The 11,798-nt window shown below is 46.6% G+C and overlaps 1 long non-coding RNA gene across 3 annotated transcripts; it reads right to left on the bottom strand.

The window, feature by feature from the left end:
* Positions 1-5,571: 5,571 nt before the first annotated feature.
* Positions 5,572-10,573, bottom strand: LOC120358490. 3 transcript variants are annotated; one of them, XR_005575434.1, is made up of 3 exons: positions 6,102-10,573; positions 5,832-5,994; positions 5,572-5,667 (listed from the first exon to the last, which is right to left on the bottom strand). It is a non-coding gene; the product is annotated as an uncharacterized LOC120358490 (long non-coding RNA). The 3 variants fall into 3 exon arrangements; XR_005575433.1 differs by having other exon boundaries at positions 5,832-6,022; XR_005575432.1 differs by having other exon boundaries at positions 5,832-10,573.
* Positions 10,574-11,798: the final 1,225 nt, after the last annotated feature.

Genomic DNA, 11,798 nt, shown 5'->3' on the forward strand with positions numbered 1-11,798 from the left:
GAATCCCGCCGAACGAAACTACAGCGCGACGGAGCTGGAGTGTCTCGCAATACTGTGGGGAATACGCCGAATGAGGGATTACCTCGAGGGCTATCGCTTTAAGGTCGTGACCGATCACCAGTCACTCCGCTGGCTACAAAAACTCGACTCGCCCACCGGCCGACTCGGACGGTGGGCATTCGAGTTACGACAATACGACTTTGACGTTCAATACCGCAAGGGAGCGTTGAACAAGGTAGCCGATGCCTTGTCCCGCCGACACGCCGTCAACGTCATCGCGGAGCCCCGATGCCCGTGGTACCGGAAATGGTGGAGAACCGCACGCAACACGCCGCACGACGCCCCCGACTTCCGCATCGAAGACGGGAAATTATACAAACACATGCTACATACCCTCGACTTGTCCGAAACGCCGAGCGACGCACAATGGAAAGAGTGCGTCCCCCGCGAAGGACGCACCGAGATCCTGCGGCGGTATCACGACGAGCCGACCGCCGGACATCTCGGGATCGCCAAGACGATCTCGCGCATCGCCGCACAGTACCACTGGCCCGGAATGTTCCGCGACATAGCCCAATACGTGCGGCGGTGCGAGACATGCCTGGCTCACAAAGCGGAGCAGCGCCGACCCGCCGGACTGCTCCACCCGACCGTAATTACGCGACCGTGGCAACAAGTTGCCATCGATCTCATAGGGCCGTTACCACGATCCTCCCGGGGCCACACGTGGCTCCTCACTATGCAAGACCGGTTCACCAAATGGCTCGAGATGCGTGCTCTCCGCCGCGCCACCGCACAAAACTTGACCGCCGCCCTCACGGAAGCTATCGTGCTCCGCCACGGATGCCCCGACGAAATCCTCTCCGACAACGGGACCCAGCTGCGTTCGGCCTCACTGACCCAGCTTCTGCAGAAACTGCAGATCCGCCACCGATTAACGCCGGCGTACGCCCCGCACTGTAATCCGGTCGAACGCACGAATCGGTCCGTAAAAACAATGATCAGCCTGTACGTAAAAAAGGACCACCGCAAGTGGGACGCATACCTCGCTGAACTACAGTTCGCTTACAATACCGCAGTGCACGAAGCAACGGGGCATACGCCGGCGTTCCTAAACCACGGCCGCGAACTACGACGTCCGGGAGAACGCGCGGCATCGAACGACGCAGAGGCGCCGCACGCGCTGCAACGACGCCTACGCGAGGCGTACGAAGTCGTACGCATAAAACTTGCCCGAGCGTTTCAAAGGCAAGAACGATACTATAATCTGCGCCGCCGGAATTGGCGACCGCGGCTAGGCGAATGGGTATGGAAGCGCGACCGCCCGTTGTCGCGGCGCGCGGATGCCTTCAACGCAAAACTCGCGCCAAAATACATTGGACCGCTAGAAATCCGGAAAATCATCTCACCCGTTATAGTCGACCTCCGGAGCAAAAGGGGGAAGTGGTACCGACACACGCACATCCAAGATCTGAAGCCAGCCCCCACTCCACGAGCCGACGGTGATACCGACACCGAGGATGAAAACAATGCGGCCGAAGATGACAACACCGATCTGGGGGAAGGACGTCCGCCCGAATTTGAACATAACGGCCCAGGCATCGCAGAGCTCACTTTGACGCGAGCCATGGCAAGCGACGCAGCATCCGACGATATCCTGAGCATCATCCGGGACTTCCTGGGCGAACCCGTGGCCGAATACGACCCGGAGCGACCCGGCATGGACGAAGCCGGACCAAGCCAGTCACGGCCAGCCTCCGGAACTGGACCCAGCCAGTCCACCGAGCCGAGAGAACAGCCGCGGAAACCAGCCGCTATAGCCGGTGTCAGACGGGGCCAGCTACGACAGCCATCCGACCGCCAGACGCAGACCAAGATCTCCTGGCTCACGACGACACCACCGCCGCCAATACCGCGGCCGATAGCGACACGACCGGAAAAACCACAGCCGTCCCTCAACCCGATCCGATTGATGGGGCCGCTGCCGCCACCACCTGTGCCAGTGGAAGTCGCACCGGGCATCACGGTAGAGGTACCGTACTTCGCCATCCACTCCGGCCGCGAGTACAAGGCCAGACTCGGAGCTCGACGGTGGCACTTGCGCTTCGACCGTGCCGGACGACTCCGATCATGTCGAGAGAAGTCCTACGACACTCCCCGCACACCGGGAAAATGAATAGTATGCCTCTAATTTCAGGCATTCTTAGGAAGGGGGTGGTGTAACAAACCGCTTCCGCGCGACCCCCCCGACGGACCGGTCACCGTCCGCAAAACGCCGGCCGAACATCCGCCGAGCGTCACACAAGGCGCTACGCGCCGATAAACGACTTTAAACGCGCCAATACGAGCAGCGAGGCATCCGCGCGTCGCGGCTACCGCGCCGCGCACGCGCACCGGCCCCAAACCGGCACGCGCTAGCGACGTGCTCACGCGCCTCCGTCCGCCCACCACGCAACCGATCTCGAGCGGCGGGGACGCTGGCTCCGACACGAACCGAACCGCCACCGAACGTTCCCGACGTCTCGAGATGCGGGTATAAAAGCGCCGGAGCAGCAAGATGCTGCGCTTCTTCTCCGCCGACTGCTCGGACCGCTACTCCGCCGACTAGTCTCCGAAGAAGTCTCCCGAGGTAGTCCTGGGGTCAAGAGTCTTGGCCTCTGTCGAGCGTTCTCGACGGCTACCGCTTTCGCACCCGTCTCTCCTCGCCGAAGCTGGGCTCAAGTGTCTTGGGCTCAGGCAAGCGTACTTGCCCGACCGGCTTTCCTCGACACCGATCCGATCCTACCGCGGCGGCTACAGAAGAACGGGGTAAAGCGTCTTTGCCTCCGTCGAGCGTACTCGACGTAGCCGTCGCATCCTGCCTGCGAGTAAGATCACAACGCAACCGCCGCGGATTTAAAGAGCCGCTCAGCCGAGCGACGCCCCGCGCCCCGCTACCGTGCTGGCGACCGCGAAAAGCCGAGCACGCGACCTCGCAAGGCCGAAAAACACGGGGCCGCCCGCGCGCCGAAAACAAACGCCGACCGCGCAAACCACGCACCTGCCGTGGGAAGAAGCGGCAACTGCGCCGACGACGTTCCCCGCGCCGAACCCTCTGTACATATTAGCTGTAAGACATTTGTATTCGTCACTCAATAAAACCTGTACCTATTTTTCACGTTCAAACACACGAGTCTAATTCTCTCTTAACCCGGATCGTGCCCTGGAATTCCCGACGAGCTACGTCCGTGCGCGATCTCTATCCAAGAGAAACGGGTTGTTACATAGCATATATTAACTATTTAAAACTTGTGCTTTTGCTCTTTTAATTTTAAAGTTCCAAATTTTCATCTTAAACGCAGTACTATTGAGAAACATAAATATTATCGATAGACAAAATAAGTCTATGGATGAAAAAAACCTCAATTTACATCCTAATGAGCAAACAATATTTCAAAATGTTTTTTAAATGTTTTTTTTAATAACAATTTTTTCATTTTTAATTTAATTATTGTATTATATTGGCATATATTTCTAGTTGCATTCTTATTTAAACAAATAACGGAAGTTATTTCAAATGCTATTTTGCATTTGTAAAAATCACTAAAAAAACTATAATTTTATATATATTTGTATGAATAATATGCTTTAATTATACGCTTTTTCTATATAGATTTTCGCATGTCGAGTCTGGCGCATTTCGTTGCCGACAGGTGCGTGGCAGAGGGTCGCGGCGTGACACAAAAATGTGCGGGCTTTTAATTCTTGGCACGGGGTTTCGATTCTTGCACGCAATATTCGCAAGTAGGAATGCGGCAACTGTGTCAAGAACACTTGGCGGAGGCAAAGACACTTTACCCCGTTCGTGTCAGTCGTCGCAATAAAATCGGTTCAAGAAACCGACGGTCAAGAACGCTTAACAGAATCCACACTAGAACCCTACGTCGGCAGAAAAGAGGGGTGTTGCCTGCGGTAGTCGCTGAGAATGCTCGGCAGAGGCGAAATACGCTTTACCTCAAGTCTTCAGAAGCTGTTTCAGACTATTTGGCAGAGTGTTTTTCCACAAAATCGGCAGAAGAAGAGTGCACCCAGCAAACACCAAGTAATGTATGTAATACAAATGTTAGTTATAATTTCCCACTAAACAATGTAACTGTTATATAACGAAACAATTATGTTGTTGAATGGGAAATTACAACTACCATGCATTGCATGTAACTTGGTGTTGGCGTAGCAGCTTCTCTTTGCTGCGGCTCTTTTATATCCGTATCTCGAGACGTCGGAGAGGTTTGGAAGGAAACTCCTCGGAGTCAGCATCCCCCCTCCTCGGAACTCCTCGGAGTCAGCATCCCCACTGCTCGAGATCGGTTGCAGCGCGCGAAGCACGCAAACGTACCAGTCGGACAATTACTCGATTCGCGCATGGCGCTTCATGGTGATCGATTGTAGTTGTGATCGAAGCTTCCATTTGTTGCGATCGTGAATTAAGAAACTTATAGCTACCTCAGATAGCACACAGTGTTCTGACATTAGAAATAGAGCAAATTAGACTTGAAGTGCGCGAATCATAGCCTATCTACGCAAATATTAGGTATTGCGCAACATGGACAAAGACCCCCCTGCCCTAGTGGCGAGGGGCGGCGGGGCACGAACACCGGTCGACGATGTCGGCCGGACGTGCCCGGGGACTCCCCTAGTCCCCCCCTCCTCCTTACCCTCCTTTTCCTCCCATTCCCCCAGCTCCTAACATACCCAGTGGCATCCTGGCTGGCAATTTTGAGGACTTCGAAGCCGCCTATAACCGCGAACTAACCTCTACATATTCAAACGCTTCCAGATGACAATCAAACTACGGAAGACAAGCAGTCTACAGTGAGTGACTTTGATTTGGTAAACGGACAGGCGTCCATGGATTTTAAATCAGTTAAACCACAAAGGAAAAGGATTCTCGAGGAAACGCCAGACAAAAAGAGCGCAACTACTTCCAAAATCAATAAGTCAAGCAAACATAACCTCTCTAATAGCAACAAGGCTTCAGACTCACAAATCCTCCTAGCCACAAAGAATTTGATTCCTCTCGTCAAGTAAATGTCACTCAGGATGTGAGCGGCTCAAGAGCGGATAGTACTACCAATGATAGTCATAATAAGATCCTCACCACTTTTACTAACAGACCTAATGTACCAAAATACTCGCAAGACGACCATCCCCCATACATTGTGTACGTGTATGACACTAATATTGATGCTGATAATCCGGAGGCCGCCCACCCGTTGCACGTCTGCAGCTAGATTTCCAGTATTGCTAATAACGATATCATTGAAAACAAAAAGATAGGTCGCGAAAAAGCTATGGTTAAATTTAAATCTGTCATCGCTGCTAACAATTTAATAGTCTCTCCTCTATTGAAGCATCATAACCTACGTGCCTTCATCCCTTCATATCGCATTTTACGTACCGGCTTAGTTAAAGATGTCCCTCCCACCATTAGTTTGGATACGATACTCAAATCAATTGAAGCCCATTCACATAGAATTTTAGAAATTAAGAGATTAAATAAAAGGGTTATTAGAAATGGCGAACCCATATTAATTCCTTCGTCATACATAAGTATTAAATTTGCAGGACAAACATTACCAAAGTATGTTTACATTTTTAAATCCAAGCATGAAGTCACCCCCTTCATTCCTAGAACAAAAATTTGCTATAAGTGTTACAGGGTTGGACATATTAGCACATCGTGCAAAGGCTATGAAAGATGCCTTAAATGTGGTTTAAGAAAACACGATAATGACAATGACTGTCCCATGCACAATAAGCAACCGGTTTGTATTAATTGCAAGAGCGATCACCTTGTTACGTCTCCAATCTGTCCTACAGTCCTTAGCCAAAAAAAGATCACCTCCCTTGCGGCCACTGAAAACATCCCCCTGTTTCAAGCAAGAGAGATTATTAGACGCAGCAATCCTGACGTCAACTCACAATACTTTTGTCCACCTCAGATTGTTAGTGATCCTAGAACGGACTTCGGTAATTTCCCTCCCTTGAGAGATAACGATTACATTAAAAATAATAAACACTTCAGGGATAAGCCCAACCGGCCCTCACTTGATACTAATTACCTTCCCAATTTTCATAGTCAGAATAGATTCGGCGCCCTTGAAAATATGGAAGATGTTCATCATTCCTCTGCTCCATCTCGCCGTCTTGGTTCTTATGCCGGAGTGGTCGCAGGCAGCAGTAACTTTCAGTCCAGTTCTAATGGCGATCCGCATGCGCATTTGTTCTCACATGAGCCCAGCTTTTCTCGCAGACGTGACAGCCCATATCACCTTTGTCCTCCCCCTCCCGTCAGACACTCGACGGATCCGGTCAGGCCTTACCAATGTTACCCCAATGGCCGTCCCCTGGTCTCTTCAGGAAATAGAGTAGTGTATGACCATAACAATTTAAATGAACCTGCAAACGCTGGGCATTCATCTGAACTAAACTGTAACATTGCAAGCTTTGGCGATTTTATTAAGGATATTAGCAGTTTCTTCTTTCAAAAGTTATTCCCACTACTACTTAACAAAAACTATGATGCGGTTATGGAAGAGTCAATTAATTTTTTGATTAACTACTTTAGTACTAATAAACTTAGTAGCCTTTTTAAATATTTTGCTAACTCTTGGACTAATACTGACGGTAATAATCCTGACAATGCAAATTAATTCAAGTCACACAGTAGAATACTCTAGAGATCGCATGGCTTCACACAACGGTCTAAAAGAAAACAATCAATCCTCATCTAATCACGTTCTCCCTGTATTAATCGACTCTAACCTTACATCTTAAATTTTGGTCTACTTAAATAATGTCATCCGCGATACAACATATTCAATACCATTGCAACAATAATAATAATTATTATTATTATAACGGGAGGGCACAGCTCACTCATAACGGTGACAATCGGACGCGTAAGTCTAATGTTGTGAATATCTTACAATGGAACTGTCAGGGTCTCCGTAGCAAAGCGGCCACCCTACAGTCTCTCGCGCTTAGTTACGATAAAATCTGCATTCAAGAAACTATACTGTATGAGTCAAACCACTTCCATTTCAAAGGCTATCACACTGTTAGGCGAGATGTTACAGGCCCCAACATGCGGGGACTCTGCATCTTGATCAAGGAAAACATTTCTTATTCCACCATAGACCTTGACGCATTTTCGCACCCTTCTTTAGAAATCTCGGAATCATTATCAAGGTTGACAATTCTCAGTGTGTGATTATCAACACCTATCGCCATCCTGGCAGATGTACTCCGCTCGCCGCTTTTAATAGACTGCTTGAACTTCAGGATAAATTTCAACTCACACTCTTGATTGGCGATTTTAATTGCCATCATATGCATTGGTATAACGCTTATGATGATGGTCCCGGTCGGTCTTTAGCCAAAGCTATAGAATTACACAATTATGTTATCCTCAACGAAATGAGCCCTACCTTGATGACGGCTCCAGGATCTAGAGATTCAATTATAGACCTCTCTCTCTCCTCTTATAAACTGGCTCCTCTATGTCTATCCCAAATATTGAGTGACACCTGGGGCAGTGATCACTTTCCGCTAACCACACAAATCAATGGATCTATTAAACATACAAAAAAATTTATTTACAAATGGCCTCTCCAAGAAGCAATTAAAAATCTTTTATGCCTTATGTTTAAAAAAATCCTATAAAACTCGAAGACCTCTCAAGCTCTAACAGTTGCGAGAAGTATATAGCATTTGTCAATCATATCAGGAATATCTTGTTCGATCTCATTCTCGAAGAACAAAGATTTCCTAGAACCGTTAACATCAAGCCTTCTGTTTCCCTCCCCCCCTGGTGGAATAATGATTGCCAGAGGGCCGTCGACCTTAGTAAAGAAGCCACTGCCATCTATAAAAAATATTCCACGCTTGTAAATTACAATCACTTCATGCAGACCAAAAGATCGTGTACCAAACTTCTCAAAAAACACAAAAGCAAAGGTTGGAAGAATTGTTACACGTTTAATTCCAAAACTCCTACCGCTTAGCTCTGGTCTTTGATCAAACTTTTCAAAAAGCGCAGTCTAGTCAACGCACATACTCAACCTGACACTGAGAATGTCATTAAAGCGCAATCAGCTATTATTGATAAGCTCTACCCTCCCTCATGTCTGCATTACTTTCAGGATCCTTCTTGGACTAATGGCACATCGAGCTCTTTTAGTGATAGCAATGGCGACCCACAGGATGCATCCAATACTGACTTACAAGGCATGGACCTGAGTGTTTCTCTTCCTGAAGTCATGGCGGCCATAGATGGTATGAAGAATTCCTCTGCTCCTGGGCTTGACCAATTCTCCTACAAAATTATTAAAGCTTGCCCCACGAATTCATTATCGTACTTGTGGATCTGTTTAATGCCCTCTTACAGGAGGGTCGGTTTCCGAAACAATGGTCTCAATCGCTCATCGTGCTGATACCCAAGCCGCAAGGAGGAGTTAGATCAATTTCTCTTCTATCATGTTTTCTTAAAGTCCTGGAAAAAATTTTATATTTTAGACTTAGATGGGCTATGGAAAATAGATGCTCTCTGCCTGATTTTCAGGCTGGCTTCAGAGCTAACAGGACTTGTGTAGACAATTTGGTCTCTCTTTCTAGCTATGTGCAATCCGCCTTCCTCGAGGGCAAACTCGTCGCGTGCGCTTTCCTTGACATCATGGACGCTTTCGATAACGTCATTCCTGCTATTCTGGTACAGGAATTTATAAATATAGGCTTTCCCCCGAATTTTTTTCGCTTTATTTACAATCTCACTAGCAAAAGAGAGATATTCTTTGTAGTTGGCGGCGAACTAAAGGGTCCATACCGTGTACATAAGGATACTTCACAGGATTCCATTCTTAGTCCCTCACTCTTCAACATTTATCTTCGAAATATAGGCAAACACTTGGCTGGAAATACCCAGATTTTACAATACGCTAACGACCTCGCGATGTTTGTGGTTTCTGATAATGAGAGAAACGCTATTGCTGCCTTGCAGGCTACTATAGATCGCATTTCCCTTTTCCTTAATGAGAGAGGCTTGGATCTGTCGTCTAAAAAATCTCAGCTCATTATTTTTTCTAGGAAACTATCATCAAAACTCAACACAAATGATATTCCTAACATTATCATTAACGACAATCCCATACCCCGGGTCGACGCTTTCTGGGCGTCTGGTTTGATAGTAAACTCAGAGAAAACGTTCACCTAAAACATTTAATTGTTAAAGGCAGAAAGTTTGCTGATATCATTTCTTTCCTTTCAGGAGTCTGGTGGAGTCGCTCACGCTCGTATACTCCTTCAAATCTATAGAGTAATTTTTCGGAGCTCCATAGAATACGGAGGTCAGATCTTTCAATTTCAACGCAATTCCATGAATTTTCTAAAGCTCAAAAGGCTAATTTATCAGTCTGTATTATTCATGCATCAGAGTTGCATATGGCTACAGAATTTCCACTCCCATCAATATTATGCTCTTTGAATCTCACATATCCCCCCTCTCGAAAGAACCCCCTCTCGAAATTAGAATCTCACATATCTCTTCCAAATACCTATATAAAGCACTAGCCAACAAGAGTAATCCTGTCATCTCCTCTCAGGAAACCCTGAAGGGTGTGGCGACTTCCCAGCAGGATAGAATCAGTATCCTTAAAAGATTTCCCATCTTTGGAATATACGTACACGTTATCGGGGATGGCAACAGAATTTTCCGCAGTACAGTAATTCCAAGATTTCAATATAGTTATCCTGTTTCTTGCTTTAAACCGAAAATCAATGATTCCCTTACAAAATTCGAAAAAGACAAACCTAACGAACTTATCAGACAAAGCTTCCGCTGTTTAGTAGAGGAACAATTTAGTTTGCATGTCAAACTATACACAAACGGAACCAAATCCGAAAAGGAATTCGCGTGGGAGCCAGTGTCTGGATCCCCTGCCGCTCTATCATCCATAAATTACACGCCGAAACGTCTATTTTCACCGCCGAAGCATGGGCCCTACTCGAGGCTGTTAGCATCATTGAGGAACTCCATTGGAAGAATGTAGTGATTTTCACGGATTCTCTCAGCGTGTTACGCGCCGTTACGCAAGACAGTCACAAAGCCGATAATTACGTCGTCTATCGACTTAAATATAAGCTGTTTACTTTTAATGAAGCCGGGGTAAACCAGACCCTCTGTTGGATGCCGGCACACAGAGGAATTCCAGGAAATGAGGCAGCGGATGCAGCTGCTAAAGAAGCTGCTCGTTGCGGCTACGCTCCACCATTTCGGATACCCTACGCAGACTTCTTTGCTATGGCTAACATCGATAAATGTAACAAGTTCAAAGCATACCTCGAGGACGCTGCTCACAGAACAGGCGCCCAACATGCTGCCTTGTATCAGCAAGACTCTCGCAAATATCCTTGGTTCCATCGAAAGTCTCTTAGCAGAAAGGAAATATTAGGAGTACGAGGTGTGATCAAAAAGTAAGGTGACTTTTCATTTTTATAAAAAAATATTCATTTATTCATCCAAAATTATGTTATCCCCTTCAAAATAATCCCTCTCTGATACAATGCATTTGTGCCAGCGCTTTTTCCAGTCGTCAAAACATTTCTGAAATGCATTTTTGGGTATTGCCGTGAGCTCCTCCAGCGATGCAGCCTTAATCTCCTCAATCGTCGCAAATCTTCGTCCTTTCATAGGCCTTTTCAATTTTGGGAAGAGGAAAAAGTCGCAGGGGGCCAAGTCTGGTGAATACGGTGGCTGAGGCATGATGATAGTATTGTTTTTGGCCAAAAAAGTACTCACTAGTAACGACGTGTGTGCAGGTGCATTATCATGGTGCAGAATCCATGAATTTTCTTTCCATACTTCCGGACGTTTTTTTCTTATTGATTCACGCAAACGCCGCATAACCTCAAGGTAATACTCATTGTTTACCGTACGACCTTGTGGTAGGAATTCTTGATATACAGTGCCATGGTAATCAAAGAAAACTGTGAGCAAAACCTTCACATTCGAACGAACTTAGCATGCCTTTTTCGGTCTTGGCTCTCATGGGCTCTTCCACTGGGATGATTGGGCTTTGGTATCGACGTCATAACCATAACCCATGTTTCGTCACCAGTTAACCCTTTTGAGCAGATCAGGATCATCATTGACGTCGTTCAACATGTCTTGGGCGATATTCAGGCGACGCTGCTTCTGATCAAAATTAAGCAGTTTTGGAACAAATTTCGCTGACACACGTGTCATACCCAAAACATCCGTTAAAATTGATTGGCATGAGCCAAACGATATGTTAAGATCATCAGCTATTTCTCTAATCGTGATTCGATGATTTTTCAACACAATTTCTTTCACTTCCTGAACATTTTCATCGGTTTTTGACGTGCTGGGGCGTCCAGAGCGAGGTTCATCGTTAACATTTTCTCGGCCCTCTTGGAATAACTTATACCATTTATAAACATTTTTTTTGCTCAAAATTGACTCACCGTACGCCACTGTCAACATTTCAAGAGTTTTTGAACACTTAATACCATTTTTTACACAAAAATTAATACAAACTCTCTGCTCCATTATTTTCAACAGCAAAAAATCGCCGAGCACGCAAACACGAGTCTAACCTTTAAGCCTCTCACATAAAAACAACACATGCTATATAGTCAAAACTGTGAACATATGATCGTGACGAGTGTACCAACACAAAAAAAAAAAATTTTGAAATTAGAGTGTACAGAGCGCGCGAAATTCAAAAAGTCACCTTACTTTT

This window comes from Solenopsis invicta, chromosome 8 (genome assembly GCF_016802725.1).
Source record: "Solenopsis invicta isolate M01_SB chromosome 8, UNIL_Sinv_3.0, whole genome shotgun sequence".
NCBI classification, from domain to species: domain Eukaryota; kingdom Metazoa; phylum Arthropoda; class Insecta; order Hymenoptera; family Formicidae; genus Solenopsis; species Solenopsis invicta.